Raw genomic sequence first — 20572 nt, 5'->3', positions numbered from 1 at the left:
GTTTGTTCATGTAAATGTGTGTAGAAGTGTTTGCCAGGCGTTGCAGTTGATTACGCTCCTCCACGCCATAGCGTGCTATTCGCATAATTTCAGACAAAGACAATCAAGTTGTTAGATATTAATTGAAATGACCATATCCAATTATCTGACTTCGACATCTCCTTATTTTTGTCTTATTGTGCCTTGGAAGTTCCCTATAATTAAGTCCTGGGAGCAGCAGAGTATCAACAAGCATATAAAACTCTAAGTGAAAATGGGATTCTATAGTTAATTAATATGTTAACCATGCTCTAGTAGTTTTATTTCACTGTAGACCTCCTGGCCTTACAGCAATAAGAGAAAACCTACCAAGTGACTTTTTCTGAAAGTTCTGGAGATTGGACCTCACCTGATTGGGGAACAATTAGGGGGAATATTTCCAAAAATTTGCCTGCTAGAGACAGGGAAAGAATTGTTGAGCCAACGCCACCATGCTGGATGTGTGGAATACTAGAAAAACTTGATAAAACTATGGCTGTGGCGCAAGACATGCTGTCAGCCTCTTATGAGACTTATGGTGGACATGTCAATAAAAGTCTGCTGCTGGGGCTGTCATTAATTGGCACCCCATGTAGCCAGGGTAAAATACCCTTTGTGTCAGTGGCCCTTACCCTTGCCTTTTGGGATATGTTACTCACCACCTAGTGTACACAGGACCAAAAATCTTTGAAATAAGTGCTGGCAACATTGACAATCTAGCTAGAAGAGGGTGGGGTTGATTGAATGAACTTGTAAATTAGCCCCCTGACTCAGATCTACTTTTGGGAGTGACAAGTCAAGTGGGCTCAGCCCTGAAAGGGAGGAATCTGATAAATTCGTAGCCTGGGGAAGAACTACCAAATTAAGTTAGCCAGATGCAAGTGGAGAAGGTGCTGAGGGGCAAGAGGTGGGATGGGAAGAGGGTTGTATCTTCACTAGATCTGAACCAATTCATTTATTTGCAGACCATGAGGTGGCTGTATGGGTTTTCAGAAGAGAAAGAGTCAAGCCTACCCATTGGTACTAAAAACAACAGTTAATCCAATTGGGCAGCATTACTAATACTACCACTATTACTCCTATCAACAACATCAGAGTCACCAAAGAGACATAGTGATTTATCATGGTGCTGGGGAATTCTTTAATGAGTTGCTTTACCCAGGCTGTAATCCAATGGGATATATGGACAAACAAGTATTCTGAATATCACCCAGATTACCAATCCCAGAACAAGTGCTTAATGTGATTACAAGGCAATTTGGTGGTTTACCAGATATGTACCGGAGCAGGATTTTCATGAAGTGGGAAAAGAACCAAACCTCTTGTGCGCCTGCTTCAGTAGTCAAGATCAATGAGAAGCTACACATAGTAAAACAATTGTATACTATGTATAGGCAATTACTCATTTTATTCTCTTTTAAGTTACTAATACATTTACTGTGTGTAGACTCATGGCTACTCATTTATTGACTACAGTCTGATCTCAGGAAATGAGATTTGCAAATATGCACCTCATTTAAAAATATTCTGTTTTCCTTCTATATTTAGGAACCTATTTATCAATCTTCTATTTTCTGAAAATCATGCTGAAATGCCAATTTCAGCATGAAAATCAAACAGTTAATTTCCGGAGACAATTATTAAAGGTTTAACGCAGGAGATATCGCAGAACATATGCTTCATAAGCATGAGATTTTGCAGGATATATCCTGCATTACCTACAGTGCCACTCAAAACCGCTCTCCCATAGTTCTCTATGGGAACAGCGTTCCTGTCCAATTTATCAAGTTCCTGAAAAGCTTAACATTTCAGAGCTTGCACTCTATAGCTAACACTGTCTGAGGATAAAGGCCCTTAGTTTTGGAAGATGCATGAGGTAGAGGGTCTTTTCAGATTTCTCCCCTGTCTGGCTCAGGCTCCTCCTCTCTTTTCAGCTCTCCATTGTAGAAGTTACACAGGGAGTCACAGGTGCCACACAGCATCAATCAAGTTACCCACCGGACCTCAACCCATCAAACTTTTATTGGGCAAGTATATAGATATTTATATGTGGAAAATGTGGCTAAAATATGAGAAATTATGTTAGTATAATGTGTGCTCAGTGGTCAGAGTGGGGGCCTTTATTGTTAAATTATCAAATTCCATTAGCTTATATTCCTATTACATTTTTATACTGCCACTTTTAAATTTCCTCTTCGACTACTGTGTGTGTTTGTAATTCTCAATTGTATAGAATGTATAAACATATACCTTGTTATGTGCCAAACTATGCAGGTACTCTTTTCTGGGCATCATTTAATTATTAATTTGGCAATTATTGTTATGTATGCATCCAGTTTTGTTATGTTTAGCGACATCTATTTCTACGTTGTCACTTATTTATTTTTATGTGGTCATGTATGATAGTATTGTCTTGTGGCCTTGTGCCTAGAAGAAGAAAAAAATACTTTTCCGATGTGGTGGCGTCCGGCACCCTCCTCCCTTTGCACTGAACGTTGTGCGTGACTTTATCATGTCTGATTTGCAGTGAGGAGCACATAGAGAGGAGTCATGAGAAAAAGAGAAGAAAACAGAAGAAAAGAAAACAGAAGAGAAGAAAGAAGGCAATAGAAAGGTTAGTGAAGGGGAGCAAAAGCATGAAGGGCACAGTGTGAAACAGGGAAGACAAGTGAAGGGGAGCAAAAGCAGCATGAAGGGCGCAGTGTGAAACGAGGAGACAGATGAAGGGGAGCAAAACCAGCATATAAAGCGCAGTGTGAAACAGGGGAGATAAATGAAGGGGAGCAAAAGCAGCATGAAGAGCGCAGTGTGAAACGGGAGCAAAAGCAGCATGAAGGGTGCAGTGTGAAACAGGGGAGACAGGTGAAGGGGAGCAAAAGCAGCATGAAGAGTGCAGTGTGAAACAGGGGAGACAGGTGAAGGGGAGCAAAAGCAGCATGAAGAGCACAGTGTGAAACGGGAGCAAAAGCAGCATGAAGGGTGCAGTGTGAAATAGGGGAGATAAGTGAAGGGGAGCAAAAGCAGCATGGAGGGTGCAGTGTGAAACAGGGGAGACATGTGAAGGGGAGCCAAAGCAATATGGAGAGCACAGTGTAAAGCATTGGGAAGAAAACAATACACTTTATTTTATTTATTTTTTTATAATCAACCTTACAAAATTGTATATGAGACTTTCTTTCTCTTGCGGCCCACATAATCTAAGACTTTGATTATTTGGTCCAATTGAGGTTTTGAGTTTAACATGACTGGTCTACATATTAGTCTTTCAAGTATATATTGGAGCCACTTTCTGTGTTAGCTGTAACATTCCTTTAAGCCTGATTTAGAGAAGTTTATGTGTTGGAACAAGCTGAAGTGAACAGTCATTTACAAACCAGAAAAAAATTTGAAGGCGCAGCAGTATCTTTTGTGCGCAAATGAATCTATTTGTCAGCTATGGACATTTAGGTGTGCATAGCCCCCATTCTGTCCACAGGCATTTTGCTCTCTTAAACATGCATGTAAAACATTGCCTTTTAGCCCTTTAGGACCACCCTCTCAATGACTTACACCTATTCCTTTCTCCTAAAGTATTGGTAGGTTTAGACTTACTTATATTTTGACTATACCATGGGAGCGAGTGGACATCAGGTTAGGGTTCTTTATCACAGATCAACTGTATATATTATAATTAGAGATGATCAGGCTCGGTTCCTGGAGAACTGAACACACCCGAACTTAGGGGATCCGAGTACCGAGCCGAACCAAGACGGCTCGGTACTGTCGTGCGCCCTCGGAATCGAAAACAAGGCAAAACGTCATTGTGACGTCGTTGGGTCTCGGATTTCGCGAGTTTTGGATTCCTTTTTAAGATCCAGCATAGCGAGAGGTGGGAGGGAGGGTGGACCACCATTTTTCTTTTCTGCCACTGCTGTGTACCAATGTGTCCTAGATGTGCTAGGAACTGCCGTGTGTTTGTGTCATTGCTCTGACGCTTAGCATCCAGCCAGGTCGTTGCAGTATTTGTCCGAAAGTGTATGAAAATAATATTGTGACCTATGAGGTGGTCTAAATTAACTGCAAATAACTTTAAATTAGTGTTATTGAGGTTAATCATAATGCAGGAACAAAAAAAAGAGCAAAATTATGTGATTTTAGCATATTTTAGGATATTTTCTTAAAAAACCAAAACCAAAACACACAAGGGTGATTTTGCCAAAACCAAAACACAAAGCTAATACAGATCCAAAACCAAAACCAGTTCACGGGGGTCAGTGAGCATCTCTAATTATAATACAATTGCAGTGACAAGATAGGATATTTTTGTCAATTAAACACCCTCTCCATTTATGTTTCAGTTCTTTACATATTATAGCCAAGAGTTCCTCTAAAAATTCTATTCAACAGTGCCCAAACACATTATACAATAAATGTTCATCCACTCATTATTGCAGCACTTTGAAAGAAAGGAGAAAAAAAGATTGAAAAAAAATAGAAATAGAAAGTACAAACACATGTATACATTTATACAGAAATACTATACATTATTTTTACATTTGCATATATATGCAATGACAAGACATTGCCCTGCAGAAGCTCTTTTTCTATGGGAGGTGGTCCAAGGTGTAATGACATCATTAGCCATTACCAGCCCTGCCACTGCTCCTGTAAACACATTTCCTGCCTGCTGAAAATGTTCTATGGAGAGGTCTCCTGCTCTCCTGCTAATTCGCGTACTGCTGTCATGTCAGTGTCAGTGCTTACAGCATAAATTGGGTTTTGATAGGAGAGAAAGAGTTCTCTGCAAGTCAGAGTTTTGAGTGGGTGGGGTGGAGCTGGCGAATCTTGGTGCCTGAGTCATTAAGGAGAGCAAAGCAAAAATTTTAAATATGGGGACAGATTTATAATTCGGGTAGGGCATTTCCTAGATCAACTTTAAATTTCAATGTAAAAATAAAGCTATCAAGCATTTGTGTGCTACATGAAAATACAGCCAGTATTTTTCTTATGTGCAAAATAATAAACTAATTTGCAACCCGAAATGACACTATTACATTGTCTTTGAAAAAGTTAGACTAAGTCTAACGAAACGCGTTAGCGCTTCACTGTATCATCCAGGCTCCTAATTAACATTTACCCTAGTATTTGGATCACATTGGTGATCACTTTACAACATCACAACTGCATTATCACACAGGTTTCTTGTGTATACAGACCACTTCACATATTTCCTACTGTGGAATCCTGAAGAGGTAATTGATGTATACGAGCAGCCAGATGACCACAGGCCCTTCACTGCCCGGCGGCTGTCATAGGCACCCGGACAGCACAGATTCTGATCATCGTTGCAGTGGCTTCACTTTTGTGAGTTAAATACTATTTTTTCTACATCCTTGATTCTTGAGAGAGAAGCTTTGGGCTAAAGAACAATTGGAAGTGTTTCAAATAAAGAGGTCTGTCTTTTACTCCGTGGTCTTTATCTGGAGAACCAGTAGCTACTTGGTAATCTACGGCTAATACATACTGTGCGATTCAGAAGCTGGTTTGATTCTTATGTTTCTAAAACAACGAATACCTTTTTGGGACAATATCATGTTATAATATGGTGATTTAATTATGCAATCTATATTCGTATAGTTTCTCTTTACAATAACAGAGGTTTTTTATTATTCGCCTCACATTATGATATATAAATATCAATCAATATATTTGTGATTACACTATATTGAACACTTAAGAATTTTATATGGAAGTTCTTTGTGTATATATATATATGTCATAATAAAATGTTAGTGTTTTTATGAGAACCACTTTGTCAATTATTTACATAGTGTATGGTCAAGAGATAATAGGATTGATTTCAGCAATCATTATCATCACATCATCATCACCACTATTTATTTTATATAGCGCCACTGATTCCGCAGCGCTGTACAGAGAACTCATTTACATCAGTTCCTGCCCCATTGGAGCTTACAGTTTAAATTCCCTAACATACACACACACAGACAGACAGACAGACACTAGGGTCAATTTTTGATAGCCGCCAATTAACCTACTAGTATATTTTTGGAGTGTGGGAGGAAACCAGAGCACCCGGAGGAAACCCACGCAAACACAGGGAGAACATACAAACTCCACACAGATAAGGCCATGTTCGGGAATTGAACTCATGACCCCAGCGCTGTGAGGCAGAAGTGCTAACCACTGAGCCACCGTGATGATTGATCTGGATATTCACTTCTTGTCAGCGCTGTAAATCTTTTTTTCTTTTTAATTTGCACCCCTTGAATTGTAACATGGTTTGTCCACGATCAAGTTTACTCCTTTTTTTTTGCTTTGCTCTCCTTAATGTCTAAGGCCCTTGGAGTGCCGTATGATGCACCCTTATGAATAAGAGAGGCAGCTGTGTCCAAGCCTTGCCTCTGTCTGAGCCAGCTTAAAAATTACCTGGAGGTAAAAAAGCATCCTACTGAAAATATTCAGTGGCACCTGATGAAGGCTAACTTAGAGGACAAAATCAGGTTGCTTTGCATGTCTGAAAAGGTTCTGCTGGTTCCATCTAAGTTAGAAATGACTCCCAAAATGTCCAATCTCTACTGCTTATAATTCATTAGAATTTCTCTTTCCAAGAAATACTGTTTTTGCATTCTGATGCAGGATAAAGCACCTTTTGCAACCAGCCTGCATCCAGGAAGGAATATTCTGATCAAATCCATGTCAGGCTATCTTCTTCCATCAGAAGAAGTCAAATTTTGCTCTCTTCCCAATCACTGACATCCAGACACATTAACCCAAAGCCTGAGCATTTTCTTGTGTTTACAACTGACCTTCACAGACTAGGGTAAGAAAATAAATTGCAGCAATGTATCCTACAAAATACCTTTTTTGTTTTATTTTTAACTTCCTTGACCTATCATGCCTTGTAAAATAAATAGCATTTAGTATGACCATTATCATGGATCATCTTGGTGCTGCACCACTGCGCCTCAGTGGTCTGCCTAGTACACATTAAGGGAGGTGCCCTACATAAACTACAATTGGGCCTTAGTGTATACAGAGAGGTGGAAAAATCTGAAGAGACTCACTGTGCATAAGTGTATATGTCACATCAAATTACAAACACCTACCACTATAGAACCACTAGTACAAAATTCAAGTCCTTTTACAGCATGGAAATGTGCATGTGCCCCTCTTCACAGCAAGGAATCTCCTACAAATTCACCATCTTCACCCCTTCATCTCCTTACATCAGTTTTACTCTACAAAATGAAATGTCATTTCTGCACAGCTCTGCAGAATAAAGTGCACTGGTACACCTAGTCCATACTTTGCCAAGGCCGCTTTCACTTCCCCCAGCTCTTCCTTGGTAACCTTTTGCTCCACCACAAATAACGCCATCTTGCTCCATAATCCCAAGTGACTTGGTGGAAATCTAAGCAAGTTATGGAGATGGAGGGTTGTCTGCTGCTTTTGCATTGCACAATAAACCATTTGTGCTTTGTACATTTCCTTCAGTATACACAGCGCAGCAGGATCCACTTTTAGTAAAACCTGCTCTGAGTCAGCAAAGGCTGAAAATGTAGAATTGATATAACTTCGTATAATATACTCACTTATCACTTTCACATTTTTTGTTATAGATTTTGTGCAAAAAAAAAGTGTTTTATTGACATGGGCTTAGCTCCACTTTAAATAGCACAAAACCCCCACAATCTAATCATGATTTCTGTAAATCATATCAATACCCCCCCTAACAGCCATAACACGCAGCTGATAAAACAATCACAGACTGTCATGGCTTTCACCTCACTCAATGATAGGGCATGAATTTTAGGGTAATTCTGTTCTCCCAGGTGTGCTTCAGATCATCAAGCTTCAGGCAAAGGTATTTTTATTATCAGCCATAATTAACCACACCAGTTCAACAACAAGCCCAGCTGACATCAGCAATAACTCAAGGCGTGTGAGTGTTTTTATGACAAATTCAATAAGCTTGTGTTTCTCTGCTCAAGAACAGAAGAACAGCTATTTCTGAACAGAGACATACAGTAATAATCATGGAATTGTGGCTAATCTATTGGAATGAATGTCAAATGCGTATATAGTTACGATAGTAAACATGGGGATAAAAAAGAGGGTTCCATCATACAACTTTCATGCATTGATATGTAGATGCCTTCCTGCAATATTTACTGAATTCAGTTTGTTATCTTTCTGACTTGCGTCTGTGTTTTTCACTAAGGCCTTTATAATATCGAGGTAGAGTTGCTTTTCTTCCATTACCTTTGGATATTTTAAAGAAGTTTCCTGTGGAAACAACTGAATCCAATGTATAAAGCTTAGATAATCTGCATATCCATGGACATCAAAAACATCTTACTGAAAAGCACAGAATGAAGTATACACATAAAGCAATGAACTTAGTCAATGTTGCAGGAGGCTATGTACAAAGCAGGGCGTGATAACTTGAATTGCTTCATTATCTCCTGAGTTGGACGGGACTTGATTCTGTGATTACATTTTGAATTGCATGGTCAAGCCTCTTCATTGCCTGAAAGCAAGGTAGTAATGTATGGTTTATCTTGTATTCTAAAATGTAAAAAAATATAAATTAATTTCATATTGAAACATGGTAACATATAGAACATTATTATGCTGTTATTAAGTACTAAACTACAGTACAAAGTGATGGCAGAAAGAGGAAATATACATCTTATTAATATATTATTATAAATAAACATTTGAGAAACTCTGGGGTAAATATATCAAGCTGCGATTTTTCAGCGATTTAATATTGACGCAAATCGTGAAGAGATTACTGGTGATTTTATGTGCAAAGTTGCCATATGTATTATATGCGATTTTGACATTCCAAAATCCAATCTCTAGCGATTTGTGTCGATTTTAAAACACCTATCCCATCTGTGTTTTATTCATACTTGCCCAAGTTTCAAGAGAAACTGAAACTCACCAGAGATTGAACAGAAAAAAAAGCAAAAAAGCTATCTGACCAATGTTAACATAACAGGAGACACAATGCAAGTTTTAAATATGAGGGTAATTATGATTTATGTTTTAAAAGGGCAAAAATGATTATTATCTTACGGGGGACAAATTTTTGTTGTGAATAAATTAGTGGGCCAAATTTAGTTAAGGATTATATGCAAGGGAATTTTAATTTGTTTTATTATATTATAGTGGCTTACAGTTTAATTACCAGTGGGGCCATAATTATATTTTTATGATGTGGCAACACTTAATTTTTCCAGATGGGGACACCTTTTAAAGTACATAGTTGTGGCACTACAAGTGGCAACATGTACTTGTGCTCATGTGCATGCTGCCAGTTGTAGTGCCACAACTATGTACTTTAAAAGGTGTCCCCATCTGGAAATACGGAGTGTTGCCACATCATAAAAATATAATTATCGCACCACTGGTAATGAACTAATAAAACACTATAATATAATAAAATAAAAAAAAATCCCTTACATATAATCATTAATGAAATTTGGCCCACTAATTTTTTCATAAAATAATTTGGCCCCCATAAGATAATTAATAATCATTTTTGACCCTCTAAAAAATAAATCATGCTTTACTTAAACTCCCATTGCGCCCCCTGTTATATTAACATTGACCAGTGGTTTAACAGTGATGTGTTTGTTATTCTCGCCTATAGAAAGCAGCGTGCTGATTCTGGTGATTTTCAATTCAAACTCGGTAGAGTTTGCAAAATAGCAGCTTCATGCATTTGAGATTTATATTGGTAGAGTGGCAAAACACCATGATTGCAGTTTGTAGCGGTTTTGGATATGGCAATTTTGAGCTAAACACTTTACTTGCAGTTTTCAATCAATTTGCCCCTGTGTGTTTGTAATCAACATACTTTTTATTTTAATATTAAAAGTTATGTTTGCACTCAGCTCATACCACAATTCAGCTCAGAAAGAGCCAAAAATATTATAACTCTGAAAAAAATGTCTCTGCCATCTGGAGAGGTGACTCCTGAGGTCTTTGATATTCCATCCCCAGCAGAGTCCACAGGTTCCTACAACTGTCACATTATTCCTAATAAATCACAACCAGAACTCAGTCATTACTTCTCTGGGCTGAAGTGACGTCTGAAATTCAGTAAAAAATGTACAGTTTCTCAGGTTTTCCAAGTGAACGCTGTCTCTATCTTAATCTTTCTATCTTGTGGAAGCAATAAGTAAAATGCATCATGATGTGTGGTATTTATGAACTAAAGTAAATCATAAAATGATTGACTGTAACCTCGTTATGTGCATCATGGGTCAAAAGGAGCTTTCCCATCATGTTTAAAAACTACAATTACAGCAAAAGATTCCGGGAATAAAGTAGAATTACATAATGGAAATTAAATACTTAATGTTCTAGGCATTGAATGAAGTCCAGTCAAGCAATGCTTCTCTTCATGATCTTGTTACGAGCCGCGACTCTCTTACCTGCGTCCCGGCCGTCGCTATGACGACAGGGACGTCACTTCCGGGGGCCAGCTTTCTTGATCAGCGCCGCGTCCCAGCACTGTGGGGCAGCCGGGCGCATGCGCAATCCCAATACAAGCCTGCGGGCTGATTTATTTAATTACGGGGCACCCTGTGTGTAATTAGAGAGCTAGGCTCTCATTGGTCTGTTCCTGTATTTAAGGCAGGGAGGGCTTAGCCTCCCTGCCGGTTATAGCTTCCAGACCCCTGTGTTGCTGCCTGCTACTGTACTATTGGTGTTTAACCTTGGACCTCTGTTGCCGTGTATGACCCCTGCCTGACCTCTGGATTTGTCTTTTGCCTGTGCCCTTGATCTGTTGGCTTGTACCTTAGTTTCTGCTCATTTGCTCGTGACCTCGACCCCTGGCGTGTCTTCTGACGATTCTATCTAGCAAGTGACCCCTGACCTCGGCCTGTTCTCTGGATTCGCTGTCTGCCATTACCCTCTGCTCCTGGGTTCTCCACAGTCGGTACACATCACACGACCCTCTGTAGTCTGCAGCCAAGTCTGTCCCCACCACTCGGGGCTCCAGTAAACACCTGACTGTCAGAGCAGATTCCGGGTGTTGTTGTACTGGCTGGAGGGGTTCCTGATAGATCTTTCCAAAAATATGTATCACATGGTCTTACTCTCAAACAAGGTGCCGTGGAGAATTTATTATAAATATATTTATTTAAAATGTTGCAAGTGAATACTGGCAAAGCTACAATAAACAAATGTTTATCATGTAACTTTATAATTGCATGTGCATGGTAGTAGAGACTATAAATATAATGAGCTTGGTTGTAGGGTCTGGGCCTTTTGAGAACCTAACACCACCTCTGGTGAGCAGTACTGTTCTATACTGAGGCTGTATAAGTTTAGTTAGTGCTGTGCTTATACTGAGTCTGTAGAAATGTAGTCAGTTCTGTGACTCTACTGAGGCTGTAGAAGTGTAGTTAGTGATGCTCCTATACTGAAGCTGTAGAAGTGTAGTTAGTGATGCTCCTATACTGAGACTGTAGAAGTGGTTAGTGATGCTCCTATACTGAGGCTGTAGAAGTGTAGTTAGTGATGCTCCTATACTGAGACTGTAGAAGTGGTTAGTGATGCTCCTATACTGAGACTGTAGAAGTGGTTAGTAATGCTCCTATACTAAGGCTGTAGAAGTGTAGTTAATGATGTTCATATACTGAGACTGTAGAAGTGTAGTTATTGATGCTCCTATACTGAGACTGTAGAAGTGTAGTTAATGATGTTCCTATATTGAGTCTGTACAAGTGGTTAGTGATGCTTCTATACTGAGGCTGTAGAAGTGTAGTTAATGATGCTTCTATACTGAGACTGTAGAAGTGGTTAGTGATGCTCCTATACTGAGGCTGTAGAAGTGTAGTTAGTGATGCTCCTATTCTGAGACTGTAGAAGTGTAGTTAATGATGTTCCTATACTGAGGCTGTAGAAGTGTAGTGTGTTGCTCCTATACTGAGGCTGTAGAAATGTAGTCAGTGCTGTGCCTGCAGTGAGCCTGTAGAAATGTAGTTAATGTTGTGCATATATGAAGTCTGTTGAAGTGTAGTCAGTGCTGTGCCTGTATTGTTATATATATACAGTTTCATACCTCCCAACATGTCTGTCCCTAGAGGTAGGACAGAGGGTGTGGCCACGTCACAACTGTAAAGCACTAGGCTGCCCATTAGATACCTCCCATACCCCAAAATTTCCATCCGCAGGACAAATGTGTCCCCCACTCCCTAGGCAGGACAGAGCCCTAAAATCTGGACAGTCCCGCTGCAATAGGGACAGTTGGGAGGTATTCAGTTCTGAAGTAATTGCTGTTAGCATTTGCTGAAGATGTTAGTAAGGTATATAAAGAACTGACTAGGATGAACACCCTCAAATTGTTGACAACATCCAGCAAGCTAATGCTAAACTGCTTCTAAAATTTCCAGTGTAAAGAGTTTTGGCAGCACACTTTTAAAATTATCTTTTTCCCATCTATCCACTTTAGCTGTTGTCCCAGAGATATGCTGCTTGAGACAGGTAGAGAAGCATAGTACTACTATTACTGAGATTTGTACTTTGAAAGATTTAAGATGGTGTCAGCAACCATAAATGGATTCACAAAACATTTGATAAAGTAACGACATATACAACGATGTTGGATAAATGGTGTCAAAAACATTTACACAACTTAATACATCATAAAGAGAAAAATGCAAATGATGTTACTGTTACTTCCTTTTCCTTGAAGTACTCCATGACAGCCGATTACTTTGGTCAGCTTCCGTTTTGTTTAGCTATGACACAGGTCGAACAAAAACTCCTGCTGAGAGAGAGTATATAAGCCAGCTCTTCCTCTTTCTCCATGTTTTGTGAGTACTTTCAAAGCTGTTATTCTGAAACCTATTAAAATTATAATACAACCTGGATGGAAATATTCGAGGCTGCATTGGAGTACTTCAAGGAGAAGGAATTAACACCATATCATAGAGACTTGCTTTGAACTCTCAACATATACATCGGAACCGGCTCCCTTTAACATCACCAAGATTTTAACAACTTTCCTAGGATCTCTGAATTATTGGAGGGGTCTCACACCATGGTGAGAGGTACTCAGGGGATCTCTCTACTACAACTGACAATAAGATTGCTTTTCACCAACTGAAAATTGGTCTCTTTTTCACCCACTTCTTGACTGTAATTGTAATTCAATAACCACTCTTGATAATTTGATTGCTCACAGCCTCGGTGTTTGCTTATGTTTTTGTCTACAGTTATTGTGAACATTCGCAATTTATTTGTAACTTTGTGAATTATATTCAGTGCACTGATTAATTACATTACCCATATCTATTACCTTAAATGTTATTTTTTTTACTACACACTGACCTACCTACAGTCAGGACATTATTTATACCACACTCTCTGCACCCTGGGAGTCATCATTTCCTGTAAGACCCTTAGGAAGCTAAGATGTGTAGAATAGTCATTAATGTTGGATTAACTTTAGATTCACACCAGGACAAAATATTTTCTATATCCTATAGTAGGTAACGGAAGTATTTTTTTTTTCCTATTTTGTAGGGGTGTACTGATTAATGATTCTGAAACTCCTTTTTTCCCCAAGCATTTTTCGTTCAATCTTCAAACATTAAAGCTAAGTGTTTTACATTTTGATGTGAACCGGACCTTGATTTAGTAAATCTGCCTGAAGAGGTAGAGGTCATTGCCTTTCTCTGAGTATTTCACATTATTTTGGTAACCAAAAGAATCCTTTGCCAAAATGAAAGGATACCTATACTTCTGATTTCTCATTTTTCTCAGGACATGAGGAATTAGAGGAAAATGGAGGGAAGGTGTATCCCAGTTGGAACATTCATGGAAGTGCTAAAGCACCTATTTCTTCTGTTCCTAGAGCCCCGTGTCAAGGCAGAAATCTGGGGACTTTGGCATTGTAGTGTGTTGCCATTATATATATATATATATATATTTGTGGAAGCCCAAATTTGTTATTAGTATCTAGAATGATTCTTAATATAGACTCCCTTCCCCTGAATGGATTTGGGTGCGGCTGAGATAATCAGCTAGTATGTTCTGCTTGCCTGCTACATATATATTTGATAGCACTTTTACTTTCTGGGCAGGGCATAATTCTTCTTATCTCTACCATCATTGCTCTGCTTGTGGTTCTTCCCTGACTATTTATAAAGGACACCAGGGTTCTGTTGTCTTAGTATATTCTTACATGTTTGCCCTGTAATTGACATTGGATATATTAGATTGCTTTCCAAACCACCCTTGTTTGCAAGAGGTTTATGTATAGTTCCTCTTCTTTCTGTGACCATGCACCCTGTGCGACTGTTTCTTGAAGATGGACTCCCCATCCTGTCACACTGTTGTGAGTATTGACCACTCCAGCTCTGAAAGTGACATTCCTCTGGTCACTAAGTTCAGGCTTTACTACCAGTTGAGAGATTTACTGGTGGTGTCTGACAAATTTATGGTTTGATACAATGAGAACTTTTTGTGATCCCAATTCTTCAGTAGCTCTAGTTAGAGAATTATTCCTATTGCTAAGGAAACCATTCCCAAAAGCCGCAGCCCTTTCCTTTTTACCATATAATAATAAGTTTGTACTTGCCTGGCCAGATATAGAATTTTGCCACATCTTTCTTTGGACATTGATATTCTGCATATGATGTCTATTTGGACTCCTAGAAATGTCATCTGTTTTGCTGGTGCAAGACGACTCTTTTTCTTGTTCATTACCCATCCATGTTGTTGTAAAAAAAAACTGATTACCTGGTTTGTTCTTGACTATTCCGCTGCTAACTATTCTTTCAAGAATGACATCCGTATATGGCCATATCTTGACTACTTATTTCCTTAATTCTGCTATCAATATAAATTATACCTTGGTGAAAGTTTTCAAGGACCACGCCAGCACAAAATGTAGACATGTAAACTAAAACTGACACTCCATTACCTTAAAAAATTGTCTGTGCTGTATTGCTACAGGAACATGAAAGTAAGCATCCTGAAGGTCTATGGACATCATAAAGTCCTCTCTACTGATGGCTCTTACAACAGAATTCCCTGATTCCATCCAAAAATGTTTGACATGTACAAACTTATTGAATCTTCTTAAATCCAAAACTCTGTGGAAGGCCCCTGGAGATTTATTGACAGTATAAATCAGTATGGAATACAATCCCCTATCTTCTTGCTCTGGGGAAACCTAAGAAATTGCCTTGATAATCAATAAACCTTACAGACTTTCTTATAACACTTATATCTCTATTTTGCTTGATAACGTTTCCTTTAGTGAAATGACTGAATTCTATTCTACATCCCCTTTTTATAATGTCCAATACCCACTGATCTGAGATGGCATAGGTTCTGAAAAGAGTGACATTCTGCCCCTTATTGATTGAGGGCTGCTCCTGACGACTTTGATTTATTCTTCCATACTTAGGTCTGAATGGCCGAAAGCACTGTCTAGGTGCAGTACAGAAATGTAGTCTTGAATATCGCCTTCCTGGAGATATGTTTGATTTCCCACAAAACAATGTATGTATTATAGTATCTCATTTTTCTCCAAAAAAGAATAACCTCTTCAAATTGAAGGTTAGCTAGACTATTCTTTGACTGGACGACCGCTGTGTAACGACACAACCATGCAGTCCTCCTTGCAACTGCTGATGATGCCATAGCTCTTGAAGAAAAAACAATAGTATTCAGAAATGTAATTCTATACCTTTTTGCATAATTTCCACACTTTTTAGTAAATTTTGTCTGTTCACTTCTCCCTGGATCTCTGTATTGAGATTTCATTCCATGATCATAAAGCCCTGGCTCCTGAGGCCATAGCTGCTCCTGATTTTACTGTAGTTTTGTATGAAGCATGAATCTTTTGCAAATAACTTTCTGCTTTCCTGTCCATAGGATCCTTTAGAGGATGCCCATCTTCTAATGGTATGGTTGTTCTAGTAGACATATAAGCTATAGCTGCATCGATCTTGGAGTTAAGCTACACTTCTGAGTTTCCTCATCCCTGAAAAGATACATCTAGACATCCAGACTTTTTAAATTAGACAGATGTTTCTTCACCTGGGTCCATTCATTAGAGCGGAACTCTTTCATAAATTGATTTCTCCTGATTCATCACTAGAAGAATGTTCCAATATTCCTGGAGAATCATCATCATCCCACTTTGAGTGTATCTATTGTCCATAGCTATCCTTAACAGAGAGCTGGTTCTTTTAACTCCCTGCAATGTATACAAATCTTCTTTAGTTACAAATGGTTCTTTCATCCATGCAATAAGCTGCTTAAATTGCTCAGGAGGCTTGGTTTTGGGAATTGCATATAACACTCCTTCAGATTCTGCCATAAATGTTTTATCACAAGTTGCACAAATCCTTATTGTTTTGTTTTCCTTCTTGCTTTCTCCGGGATCTACAAAAGTACTGAGAACTGGTACTCTATTACTAAAAAATTAAAATGCCTTGCATATGTATATGTTATTCAGCTATTTGGAATTGGGCTCAGGCTTTATTTTGCTGACCGATATGAGGCTGCTTGATATGATAACACATTTGGACAGGGAACACTCTTTATAGCAGTTTCAAGTTCTTTCCTGGTGCCCAGTGATGACAGGGCACACACGCATGCGCAGTCCCAGTTTGTCGCTCTAGGACGCAATTTTCAAATATATTATATATTACCACCACTGCTTCTGGAGGTAGCAGCAGTCCCGGGGTCGCTGACCTGATTTCAGCTTACCCCACAAGTAGTGCGTTGCTGGAATAAGAAACCAGGTAAGCCAAAGCACATAGAAAAATAATAAACTCGTTGCTGACCTGACTAACTAGAGACTGAAAAAGACGAAGAGGAAGAGGAGAAGGTGGCTTATATATTCTCTCTGAGGGGTATATTTGCTTGGCCTTTCTCTAGCTAAACAGAACAGAAGCTAACCATAGTAAAGGATGCATAGGAGGAATGAAGGGGGAAAAAAATAATATATATGAAAATAATAATGTCTGATTTTATGTCAACAAGCTCTCACATATGAATAAATATATATACCAAGTAATTCATGTAATATCATATACCTGTCTATAATAGTGAGTAATGAAATATATGGGCCATTATATCTGAATTCAATCCCATATATAAACCTCATGATAATATATGAATATACTACAAACGCCAGTAGTGCAACAAATACACCTAAATGTCAAAGCATTTATTTTATATAATATACTAAACTGCAATGCTTCTGTTACTACAAACAGCTGATGAACAAGTACAGCATTTAAACAATAAAATATAAACATAGTGAAACATGACTGTAAATGCTATATGATTAGCAAAATTACATGAGAAAAGATAAATGAATGTCAATAACATGAAAAGAAATAGATTGTGGATCATGGTTCAAACGTTTCTAGAATTATTTCAGCTACTTAGATCCATACCCACCAAGTGTTTCATATAGGATGTGTGATTAGAGGTGGAGACCACATAGAATCCAGCAGTATTTTCAGGCAAGCTAAACCAATTGAACAATATGTTCAAATAAAACAAAATCAGATTTGAATATCCTGTAAAATATGTGATAGTGTACCCCTTCATTTAAACCAACGCGACTAAGAGACTTCAAGCGAGAATACATTTGGACTCTGTATGAAGCAGTAAGTGATGACAGCCCGATTGTTGAAATATTGTTTCTGACCAGATCACATTTTACAATTGATCGTACAATATGACGAACCAAATCTGCCCTTAAATGACCATCAGAACCGTAGGTTGGCTCTTACTCTGACTTTAGTTGGCGCAACTTCCAACCCTACTGGGTCAACTCTAATTCAATCATATCAGATTTTGATTTAGAAAGATGGAGCTATATACTGTACTGTACACTTGCTAAATTAGTCAGCTTGCATGTGTGCAACCAGGAAGTGACTTGTGCTTCAGTTATGCCACTAGTAGGTGAACGCAAATGTTTCTGAATATTAATTCAGCCCAAATAAATGTCTGCCTCTACTGTAAACTTTTAATGTGAAGAATGCATTGAACTACTAGCCTGGCTTGAAATTTGTAATTTTAGACCTAATTGGCCACAAAGAGCAGCATAGATGGGGCCAAAAAGATTGCCGATTTTGAGAGCTGTCAGATGTCAACCAGGAAAGCTGGTAAATCTGGTCAGACAATAACTATATCTGGAGGTCAGCATACTACTGCACTTACTCTGCCCTGTATGATCTAGGCTGCTTGGCCTGAGTGCCAAATGGTCTAATCATGCTTAATTGGCTACACATGTGAGTATGTATGTATATGGTGAAATCTGACAGCGGTCCCGTTACTGAGCATTCTGGACAAGAATCTAGATCAGCCTGCATAGGGACACCTTTACATTAATAATGCTCTTTTTAGTATTTAAAAAACGGAATAGACACAAATTTTAGTTCAGTTTTAAACTCAAGAAAATTGAAGCTGACTTCATAGTAAAACTGCAGCTGATAAGAGACCCAACACCTGTAAAGACAAGATACACATGATAAGTTATAATGGAGTTCCCTGGGGGAAAGGTTTGTCCTGTTGACCTCTGATCCCTTCCTCATGACCTCTTCAATTTAACAGATTAACCCCACAGTGTCAGGGGCCTGGAATACATTGATTCTCAGAGGTCAGATATCAAAAGCTATTTTGGCTACTCCCTCTGCAACTCCTTGGATCCTATTAAATGTGAGCAATAAATCACAATCATATCATTTTCCACTCACACGCATGTTTAGACAGCGGTACCATATATCAGATAAAACTGCATTTACCAAACACTGCAGGTTTGTATTTTATTAATTTTAACCTAAAATAATAAATCACTTTCACAAACCCACATGATTTGAACATTTATGCTAAATACGTCCCTGACAAATTATTACATGTGTTTACGTAGATTTCTTTTGTCACATTGGTGGGGTTCCTAATGTTTATGAAACAGAAAAACATCAAGAGATGAGCAAAATATTTAAGCAAATAAGCTGGTTTTACAAATATCTTTTAATGACTTGTTTTTTTAACTAATAAAAAAATATTTATATATTGATTTACTATTATTATTCTCTTTTATGTATACCAAAAATAGAACTATTTATCCAATATTGTGAATCTTGTTGCAAAACAATGGGCAAGAAATTCACTCTTATCTAAGGAGACACATGCCAGTTTGTTCATCCATTATTTATAGGGGGTTTTTTTGGAGGCAAACAATGGAAAACTATATAGAACACTAATCCTACTATTTTCACTAATATGAGTTAATCAGGAGTATGCCGCGTTCTTGGAAAATAAATATTCCTAGTTATATTAAGAGAAAAAACAAGGATACATGGAAACTGTATCTATAGCTCAATCGGGAGATGTCTGTCCTGGCATCAAGTGACCTAGGAGGTCACATGACAATCGCCATTGTACACGCAGCTGAGTACTAAATTAGTGAAAACATTAATTTCAAATGAACCCTACAACTAGAGAGGAGCAAAAATTGCAAAACTGATCTGTGGAATATACATCTCATTCTACTGTACATTTAGCTGTGCAGTTTTGTGTGTCCCAGGCTAAATTTGGCCTTAAGTCTGTGCAGAATTCATCCTATGATTTTTGTCCTGTCCGCACCAGATTAGAGTGAATTAACTGTTGATTAACCAGCTCTGTTTATACATTATAAATTCTGCAAAGATGCAAAGAAGCAATAGTGGAACTTGAAAATTTGTTACAAGGAAATCTGCAACTCTACAAATAGTGTGGTCTGCTGTAAAATTCAATTTGACGAGCAAATTGTTTCATTTGGAATCAAATTTTTTACAAATTTCAATTGTCGTATTAATTCATAGTACAAATACTACGTTTTTTCAATTTACTCAATAAGAGGTATCCAGTCACATACTGTATTAAAATGCAAGCACAAATTTGCTATTTGCTTTGTATGGTGCCATTTTCTGCTTTCTTTTAAAGACAGTAAAGAAAAAGCAAAAAAATAAGGTGGGCTACTGCTGAATAACACAAAGCAAAATCAATAAAACGCAATAAATATACCAGCATTTACTGCACAACAACTTGTGTTGTTCACAGCTTGCTTATTTTTTTGGTGATAAAAAATTACTTGTGTATCTAGGATCATAGATGTACTTTACCCAAATCGCAACAGGCTAGTCAAATAAACAGTAATCTGGAAAATGTGCCTGTATTTTAAATTATTCTAAGTGGAAACAAATAGTTTATTCCAAAGTAATCTACAAAAATAGTTTTCTCAGATCTGTATCAGTTGCAAAAATGCACACATTTCCATATTTTTTAACTAGAGGTATTTTGATGAAATAAAGAAAAATATAAACCTTTGCTTCAAAACTTGAATTCAATTTTTTTTCCTGAATTGTTTTTATACTAATATATTTGTCTCTTAAATTAGGGGGATCAGCGAGAAATAGCTCCTGCTGGCCCATTCTTGTTTTATATACGCTACAAACCCATTACAGAAATTATTGGTTACTAAAAGGATTGTCTTCTACAATCTCCAAAA

Source organism: Mixophyes fleayi, chromosome 6 (assembly GCF_038048845.1).
Source record: "Mixophyes fleayi isolate aMixFle1 chromosome 6, aMixFle1.hap1, whole genome shotgun sequence".
Taxonomy (NCBI): domain Eukaryota; kingdom Metazoa; phylum Chordata; class Amphibia; order Anura; family Limnodynastidae; genus Mixophyes; species Mixophyes fleayi.
This window is presented reverse-complemented; position numbering follows the sequence as displayed.